Raw genomic sequence first — 10049 nt, 5'->3', positions numbered from 1 at the left:
TAATAGATCTAATCTATTTCATTCATGAGAAACTAAAAGCATAAAACACTTTGAACACAATATTTGGTGACCCAAAAATCTTCCAAATAGAAAGTAAAAATGGGGTGGGGATGATACCCATAAAAATTCAATACTATAGCATAAAGTTGGCTTGTTAAGGCTTACAATGATCATTTTTCATGATCTACCCTGTTAGGAGCAATTAGGACTGCTAGGTCCACCTTGTTAGAGGTTTTACAAACATACAATGATGTATGCACTTGGTAAAGTGATTTAAAGAAAAGACTATTAAGTCTACCCTTTAAAGGATTTGAAGCTAATTCACATGTTAGGATCAAATAGTACATCTAACTTACAACTAAATTGTTGATTAAGATCCTTGAAGTCCTAATCACCTCTATGTGATAGATGTAACTTGATTGCTCCTAATATGACCTTACAATACACTTTGATCTGCTACTAATTCACATTCACAACATTTCACTTGGGTATGATATAATAAATTACATATAAACCCATCCATTTCACATAATTACAAGGTCGACCAATACACAAGTTAATACAAATATTACAAAATTAGCCTAAATGTAAAAACTTGGGTTCTAAAATTGACTTGGTGAATTTTTGATACATGGCATCCACTTTTATTACTCGACATTGTCATGCATTTGGTAAAGTAGAGGCTTGGTCCATACTAATTACTTCAACATAGTTTTGAACTCACTATACATTGGTGACTCGATAGATACTATGTCACTTGATAGAAATTGAATTCCACGTTTACCATGCCTAGACTTGATAAAAACTCATCATCTCATAACTTAGTTACCACTAACTTTGCTTCACAAAAATTGATGACTCGGTAGACAATTTGAAGCTTGGTAACCACTGAACTACTCGATAAGAACTGTTGATCTTCACATTGCCTAAACTCACTTGGTAACCACTGGAATGCTTAGTCTGAACTATGAAGCTTGGTAACCACTTGAACTATTCAGTAAGCACTAAAGACTATTCAAAGAGCTTAGTAACTATATAGAATTTGAATAAGTGTTGTTACTAATAAAAAACTTGACTTAATTTCAACAATCTCCCCCTTTGGCATTACTGACAAAAACACTTATCAGCCAAAACTTATATATAGTAAGATATTGGCTTGGTAATACAATACTGATTTTTTTTTTTTTCAAAATTTGTCTTTTTAACTCTGTTATATACTTTTTCATATACCTCCCCCATACAACATACATGTTGTTTCATACTAAGTGTATCTCCTGGTATGGAATCTTTCTCTAATGATATATACAAATATCTCTCCATCTTGAATATATACATGTCTCTCTCGCCCTTTTTGACAATAATGCCAAAGATTTATAGACAATCTAGTCATATAAAGACACCAAAATGTGAGAGAAATTCATAATGTACCTTAATAATAAGAGTTAAGGTCTTATCTTAGTTTTCTTGTAAAACTTTACAAGATTGAAGAGCAACTTCTACTTCTATAGAGAGCTCAATCATATGATCTGCAATTAAAAAATTACTGTCATGGATCAATATTTTGGAATAGGCAATGTGCTTTTGCATTGTATCCATGATAGGAAGGATTATGTCTTGAATGTCTATAAGTGTAGACCAGATCCTTTTTTTCTCTCTCAATAATTCTGCCTACATATCTAATAAAAATTTGATCTTCATATGGTGTGCAGAGCTTAAACTGGGGTCAAGTTGCAACTTCTATGCACTAGCCTTCAGATCTTAATCAATCTTATTCAATTTGCCCTTAATTTCCTTTGTATACTCAGTAACATCACATAAATTTGCAAAAAGAGATGTCACATTTGTGTAAGAGGTTTCAAGATTTGTCAAAATTGTAGAAAGTTCTACCTGCTAAATAGCTATTTTCTAAGTAATGTGCTCAAGCACTTTGTTATCAAACTTATTTTCTACTTTCTCCATCAGCTTATTTTGACCACTAGAATATTAATTGAATTTGATGACTACCTCTTCTAATTGCAACAAAATATGTTGAGAAAAATCAACATCAACACCTATAGCCTCTGGCAAAATATTCTTGGCACGCTCAATGATCTTGAATTCTCTATCTCTCTCTTCTCTTGATTTCTTCTACTTGGCTTTTTGTTAGAGGAGCTAACTAACTAATCTCATTTCATTTATAGTGGTGTTGTCAAAATCCAATTTGGGAATTTCAATATCCTCATCCAAATCTATGTCTATTTCTTTTCCACTAATCAAAAGTCTTGGTTGAGTCTTTGGCTCAACTTCTGAAATTAATGCTCTAATTTTTGGAATAGAAACAATAGTGGAAATAGTAGGGCTAGCAGTGAAAACTTGTACAGTGCCTACTAATGGAATACTTACTGGAATACTTAAAGAATCCAAAACTGATTTATTTGCCAAATTTCTCAAAATTGAGGTATTTTTAGGTGAAGTACTAAAATAAGTACTTACTAAAGCATGTACAACTGAAGTAGCCAAAACTAAAGAATCCAAAACTATACCTACTACTAAAGAACTTAAAATTGTGGAAAATTCTATATCCATTGTTGAGACTAGCTTGGTAACTGAAGGATTATGTATCTTGGTGGATGAAGTGGTAGACACTTCTATCTGTGATGTGCTAAGCTGAGAGATAGCAAGGAGTGATTGGACATTTGATGTATCAATGGTTGTCACAATCAAGGCTACTGAAGCTATCTCCATGCTTGATGATATTGCAATTTTTGCTGGAGAGTGAGGAAGGGAGGCTATGATAGCTATAGCTATCTTGACTAGATCACTCTCTTCTTCTTCTTCTTGTCTGGCTTCCTATTTAGCTTCTTCCTCTTTTTCTTCTTCATCATCCTTCATCAACTCTTGATATTCTTCAATATCAATTGTGACAAAAGGATTATTTCCTTCATTCTCTTCATCCTTTTCACTGCCATCATCATCATCATCTTTGATCTCAATAGGATTATCACTTAGGTGGTATCTATGACTAAGCTCCATTCGAGTCAAGGGTTTCAATGATCGTTGGCACCAATTTAAAGTTTGGAGCTTTCCACTCAACACCTCACATCAACATTTCAAATTCTTTCTTCATTTTGCTGCTAGATGCCATGATAACTTGGTAAGCTAAGAGAAATATTTGAAAAACTTTAGCTACAAATTTTTCTCAAGATCACTAGGATGCTCAAATCACTCTATTCACAATATACTAAATTCATGGTGGAAATGAAGTCAATTTCTTGCCTTTTGATGAAAAAATTCCCATTAATGCTTGGTAAAATGATAGCCATAATGACATAGTGTGTGACAACCTATCATCCACTATATGTATAGATTTCTCGGTAAAAGATTGTAACTTGATAACCAAACATAACCTTGTTTCTCTTGAATTCACTCAGTATGACCCAACCTTACTCGATGATAAATGATACTAATCTTTTGTGATCCCCTTATATCTAGAATACTGATTTGGATCTTTTCTTTCTTTCCAATTCTAGAACTATTTTAGATGTGACCATGATAATGTAGTTCTAGTCCTTCCTTAAGAACTTACTTGGAAATGGTGGAGTCACCCACTTCTTGAGTGACATAACTATCATTGCTTGAACTAGCTTGCTCAGTAGATTTAGGAATCCACTATTGTCTCATCTACTTCCTAATACTATTAGCTTTTTCTTTCCTTTCATCCTCAACTCTACCTATATTCATGCAATTCTTAGTTATATGACCAAGTTCAGTATATGTGTAACATCTTATGGTAGTATCCTTTCTTCTCATTTGATGTCTAACACAATTCATACCAATGTGTCCATATTCTCCACAGTAATGACATCTACATCAAGTGTTGTAGTCCCAACCAAATATTGCCTTTAGAAATTGTTCAGTTGGATTGAATAAATTAGATCTGCATTTAGATGCCTTGTGACCTTATTTCTTGCATTTGTGACACTTTCCTTCAAACTTTGGTTTCAAATTGCATTCATTAGCCTTATGGCCATGCTAATTGCAATTGTAGCATTTTCCATTGAATTTTTCCTTTTCATTACTCCAAAATTTATTTGATGTATGACATATCTTACCATAGTAATTGGAAGTAGGTCTTTCATTCCTTTGAGTATCTTGTTTAGAGGATTCACCTTCTTCTGTGTATCCAAGTCTTGCTTTACCCTTTTTCCTATACAGATTCTACTCACTTTTTTGATTCAATTGATCCATGTCTACTTGGGATTTCATTATTCTCTCATTGATTTTCTTTCAGAATTTAGATCAACTTTCAACCTTTCATTGATTTTTCTTTCAGAGTTTAAGTCATTCCTTAACCTTTCATTTTAAGATCTCAGACTCATGATTTCCTCATTTGCATTGGAGAGTTGATTGATAAGACTTTCTTGCTAAAGGGATTGATTTTAAATTTTATTTTTCCTTACATCCAAGTCTTCTTTTTCCTTATTTATCTATTCTAAGATTTTAAACAATCTTATTGACTGAATATTTTGTTCTCTTTTCAATTTTCTTACCTCTTCTTGCAGGGAGCCATTCTTTTTTAGGAGTTCTTTGATTGCATCATTTTCTTCATCTAAACTACTTGAGGGAAAAAATCTTCAATCTTCTCTTCAAAATATTGGTGGTCATTCATCTGAGTTGCAAGTTTCTTCCTTCTTTTTAGAGATTGGGCAAGATACTCTTTTGCTTTCTTGAGTTGAGCTATGGCCATCTCTAGATCTAGCTTTTCATTTTCAATTGCTTTGTCAAGTTTGAATATCTCCATTTTCCTTGATCTTTGCTCAAGCTATCAAACTTTGTCCTGAGAAGCAAACAACTTTGATACCAATTGTTGGAAATATTCAAGACTAGCTAGGTTATTGATAGGGGAGGGGTGAATCAGTAACCTCAAAACTTTTAAAAATTTTTGAACTTGATAATATAATTCAATTATAATTAATAGATATAATCTACTACATGCATGAGAAACTAAAAGCATAAAACACTTTGAACACAATATTTGGTGACCTAGAAACCTTCCAAATAGAAAGTAAAATTAGAGTGGGGATGATACCCACAAAAATTTAATACTATAGTATAAAGTTGGCATGTTAAGGCTTACAATGATCACTTCTAATGATCTAACCTATTAGGAGCAATTAGGACTACTAGGTCCACCTTGTTAGAGGTTTTACAAACATACAATGAAGTATCCACTCCGTAAAGAGATTTAAAGAAAAGACTATTAAGTCTACCCTGTTAAAGGATTTGAAGTTGATTCACCTATTAGGATGAAATAGTAGATTTGACTTACAAATAAATTGTTGATTAATATCCTTGAAGTATTGATCACCTCTATGTGATAAATGTAACTTGATTGTTCCTAATATGACCTTGCAATACACTTTAATCTGTTGTTGATTCACATTCACATGCTTTTCATTTCATTCACACTCACAATATTTCACTTGGGTATGATATAATACATTACACATATACCCATCCATTTTACATAATTACAAGGTTGGCCAATGCACAAGTTAACACCAATATTACAAAGTTGGCCCAAATGTAGAAACTCGGGCTCTGAAACTGACTTGCTAAATTTTTGATACATGGCATCCACTATCATTACTCACCATCATCATGCATTTGGTGGAAGTAGAGGCTTGGTCCATACTAATTACTTCAATGTAGTTTTGAACTTGGTGTACATTGGTGACTTGGTAGATATTGTGTCACTCAGTAGAAACTGAATTCCACATTCACCATGCATGTACTCAGTAAAAACTCATCATCTCATAACTCAGTTAACACTAACTTTGCTTCACAAGAATTGATGACTTGATAGACACTTCAAAGCTTCATAACCATTGAACTACTAATCTTTACACTACTTAAATTCACTTGGTAACCAATAGAATGCTCGGTGTAAACTGTAAAGCTTGGTAACCACTTAAACTATTCGACAAGCACTAAAGACTATTCACAGAGCTCAGTAGCTATATAAAATCTGAATATGTGTTGTCACTAATAAAAAACTTGACTTAATTCCAACAATTCCAACCCTATTAGAAGTTGTGCCAACCCTATTAGGAGTTGTAGTACAATGTATGCGAGAAGAGCCTATTGCCCAAACTTGCAATTTCAATTACAAGAAGAGCTCACTAACCAAAAAAAAAATGTACTATTATGTTCCTCTTTCCTCTATTATATTAACCAAACCAATCACTATTAGACCTTATAGACTAAGTCACAAACCTCAAATCTAAATATCAAACTTTGAATCACACAATAAAACCTTGGCAATGAAGTTTCCTTTAATTTAGCTATGCTCTACTCAACTTCACGTTCCACTCTCTCTACTGCTTACAATCACTTCTTCATGTCATAATTTTGTACTACATGATAACAGAAAATGTCATTCCTTTATACCAAGTCCATAAAACAATTCCATGAGTTGATTATTGGACCTTCTCAATTAATCATTATAGGACCACATTAAGAATATATTTCACTTAGTGGTAGTATTAGTATTCCATCTTGAACTTGAATAATGATACACACAATATTATGACAAGAGAACTTAGCCACATCATCACAAACATGTCTTCTTCATATTCTCAACCTCTTTCCTCAGTATAACAATTCTGCAAAGACACATAACAAGTTTACTAGAACATGCCTCTATAAACTCTATCTTAGAATAAACATCACCAAAACTTACATAAATTCTTCTAGACTTGACATTTCTTCACTTGATGTTAATTACATATTCTAGATATTCAGATGTATCTCCCATAACCTTGAATAGTGAGAATACTCAACTACCCATCTATATTAACTTGATTTTTCTATTGTTCTTTTGTTAGATACCACATAAAACTGCTATTTTGACATCAATGAAAAACTTAGTCATGAATGTAACATATCATCATAGTAGCATATTTAGAATACTCACCCATAGGAATATTATTAGCATTCATGCTTCTAGCATAGAGTGCACCTAGGGTGATCTCTCTTCTCATCCCTCTCTTTCAAGGCAATGCATGTGGAAATGATGTAAGCATTGCATTGGTCAAGGGCTAGGTGATTTAGGACTCGGTGGGTCAGTTATAAGTGTTTCCTTGATGATAAAAAGATTTTTTGCTTCCTAATTAGATCAATAACTTGGTTTATAAACACAACTTATGGATTGGACATCCAAAATGAGTAGTTATCTTTCTAATAGAGAAGGTTCATTTAAATTGTCAACCTAAGGATGTATACTTGAAACAAGTCTACAAAATATATGCACACTAAAAATCTCTAAGATATTCTATCGTTGCAAAATATGAACTATAACAGTGCTGAAAATAAATCTAAGTGCACAATAATGGCTGCAGGAAATTGCAAGAAAACTACATAGTAATGGCTGTAGGAACTGTATATTTACCTAATCTATCTATATATCTATGTATTTTTGCATCAATTTCTTAATTAAAATTTAAAATTTATAAGATTATTGACTCCCTAAAAACCATCTAACAAGTTTCCCCTCATTCCTTTAAACAAGATAGATAATTTTTACAAAACTAATGACTAAGTGTGTTGATTTTCTGCTCCACATTTTTAATAGTTCACTCAAACACATGTTTCTCCTTCATTATTATGAATTAGATAAAACCCCTTTTATATGTTATTCTCCTCCTTTATATCTTTTTATATCATTTTTAAAATCTGAATTTCACTAAGAAACATGGAAGTTATGATAATTTAATTAAAAGTTGTTTTCTACTACCTAAAAACATGCCAACTTTCACTTAGTCAACTTATGATCCGTGGTGCTCATTAACTATTTTAAACCAACTAAAATTATCAAAAGGGTTTGTGTGCCCTTTTTGTATCTTTCCAAATCCATAATCCATTCTTAATTTCATCAAGAATTGAGTGAGATGTACCTATTTTTCTGAAACTAACTTTTGACTTTTTTCTGCATTTCTTGCAATTGTTGAATATTGAAAAGTGTCAACTTGCTTCTCCTTCTTTCTAGCTACATAAACAACTCAAATATCTCATAAAAAAACATTTTAATCACCACAACATAATTATCTTTCAATAATAACCACCTATCATAATAAATCATCACAATTTAGCATTAACTAGCTACATATACAAATGCTAATCAATAAATCATTTATCATAGTTAATGCTTAATAAATCAAGTTAATATATGGAAATGGCTTAAGAATATATTGAAACCATGGGGTAAAGTGTTATGATAAATGGATAACACAAGGCACACATATGTTCCCCCTAGTTAAAAGGTTGTTTATCCTTAAATGATACTGTATGTATGAGTGTAGCAAAAAATTACTTATGAAGCATATAATTACAATAATGATAATTGAGAAACAAAATGTAAGGCATAGATAATTAATTACTAAAAATGATAACTATTATGAATAAATAGAAATCATAAACATAGTACCATTTATGTTGTTGTGAGAAACTTCAAACTTTGGAAATAGCTAAAATTAGAGGTCCCTTGATTGTTAAAATTTAGGTCCCTCCAAGAGTATTGCATATTTAATATGAGGATTGTCTTCATACTTTCTAAAAGTTCTTTTGGATCACATAGTAGTTTTCATAGGATTTTATATTAAATCAAAGAGAAATGGCTATGAGAGTGATTGTTAAAACTAGATAGTAGTTATTGCAAGACTAACTCTTACTATAGGAGACCTACAAATAATACCAACTAGACACTTTAATTGAATATACATTCTTGACATCATGAAGACTCAACTACTCAATGTAACTTTTTGAAAAGGTGTGCAAAGACTCTTTTACACAATTATAAACTTGACTCACTCACATGCTTCAAAAAATGATTTAAAATAGGGCCAACCAACTAGTTGTAAACTTCTCCAAAATAGTCATTGAGACAAGAAGAACTAGGAAACAAACTAAACTAGACAACTACTAACTCTAAGACATTGTGTCACAACACTTATTGAATGAGAAACCTATTCTAACCTATCCTAACTGAAGATAACCAAATTACATAAATTTCTTAAAAAAAACCATTAATTGGTTCTTTGAAGTATCTTCCTCTTCTCAAAATCTTCCAATGCTTCACATGCTTATGAGCAATTGGAAATATTTGTAACATCAATAGAAACTTCACAAACAACAATACTTTTGTAAATACATCAAAAAAATCACATATAGCTTCATGTTGACAATATATACTACTATATTGAAGTGCATAAGTAACATGAAATGTTTCCCTTTTAGGTGCAACTACATATGTAGCTTTATCTTCAATTGTAAGTTCTTTTCTGCAATCATAGCTTGTGATAACATCTTTTCCTCCATATGAATGAGATGTCTAATAGGACACCCTCATAAAAGAATAAATTTTGAACCCTCCTTGTTGGATTTGTGTATATGAGTTGCTTCTTCATCTTCTTCTTGACTTTGAAAAACAAAGTTGTCTGGATGATTTGATAAAAGTACAAGAATTTCTACACCATCTTCATAAGACTCATAGTTTTTCTATACAAAAGAAGTTTGTTTTACATCTAATGTTAAGAAAAACTCTTATAAATCATCCTAAAACTAATCTTCAATATCTTCTTTACTTTTCAGCATGAGAGTAATGATTTTCTCTTTATTACAGCTCTCTTCTTAAAGTAGAAGTTCTGATTTGACATCACATTCATCTTGAGAAGCAACCTTATGTATGGTGATTTCATAATTTTGCAAAACAAGGTTGTCTTCATTTGACTCTTCAAAAATCAACATTTTGCCATCAATATGTGAAAAAAATTCCTCTATGAAACTAGAGAACATGTCTTTATTGATCCAAACTTTCTGAAAATAATATTGTATCTTCATTCTTATCCTCCATGGATCTAAAATCCATATTGTGCTACTACAAACTTTTCTAATCCTAAGTGATTTGAATAGAAACTAAGATTCTAGAAAAATGACAAAGAGCTGCTAAAAACTTAGATACATTCATAGCTTGACCTGTCCTTGGCAACAACACCAAGAAATTTGGCTTCCCA

Source organism: Cupressus sempervirens, chromosome 8 (genome assembly GCF_028749045.1).
Source record: "Cupressus sempervirens isolate cs-2001-9-10 chromosome 8, ASM2874904v1, whole genome shotgun sequence".
NCBI classification, from domain to species: Eukaryota; Viridiplantae; Streptophyta; class Pinopsida; order Cupressales; family Cupressaceae; genus Cupressus; species Cupressus sempervirens.
Note: the sequence above shows the minus strand (reverse complement) of the source record.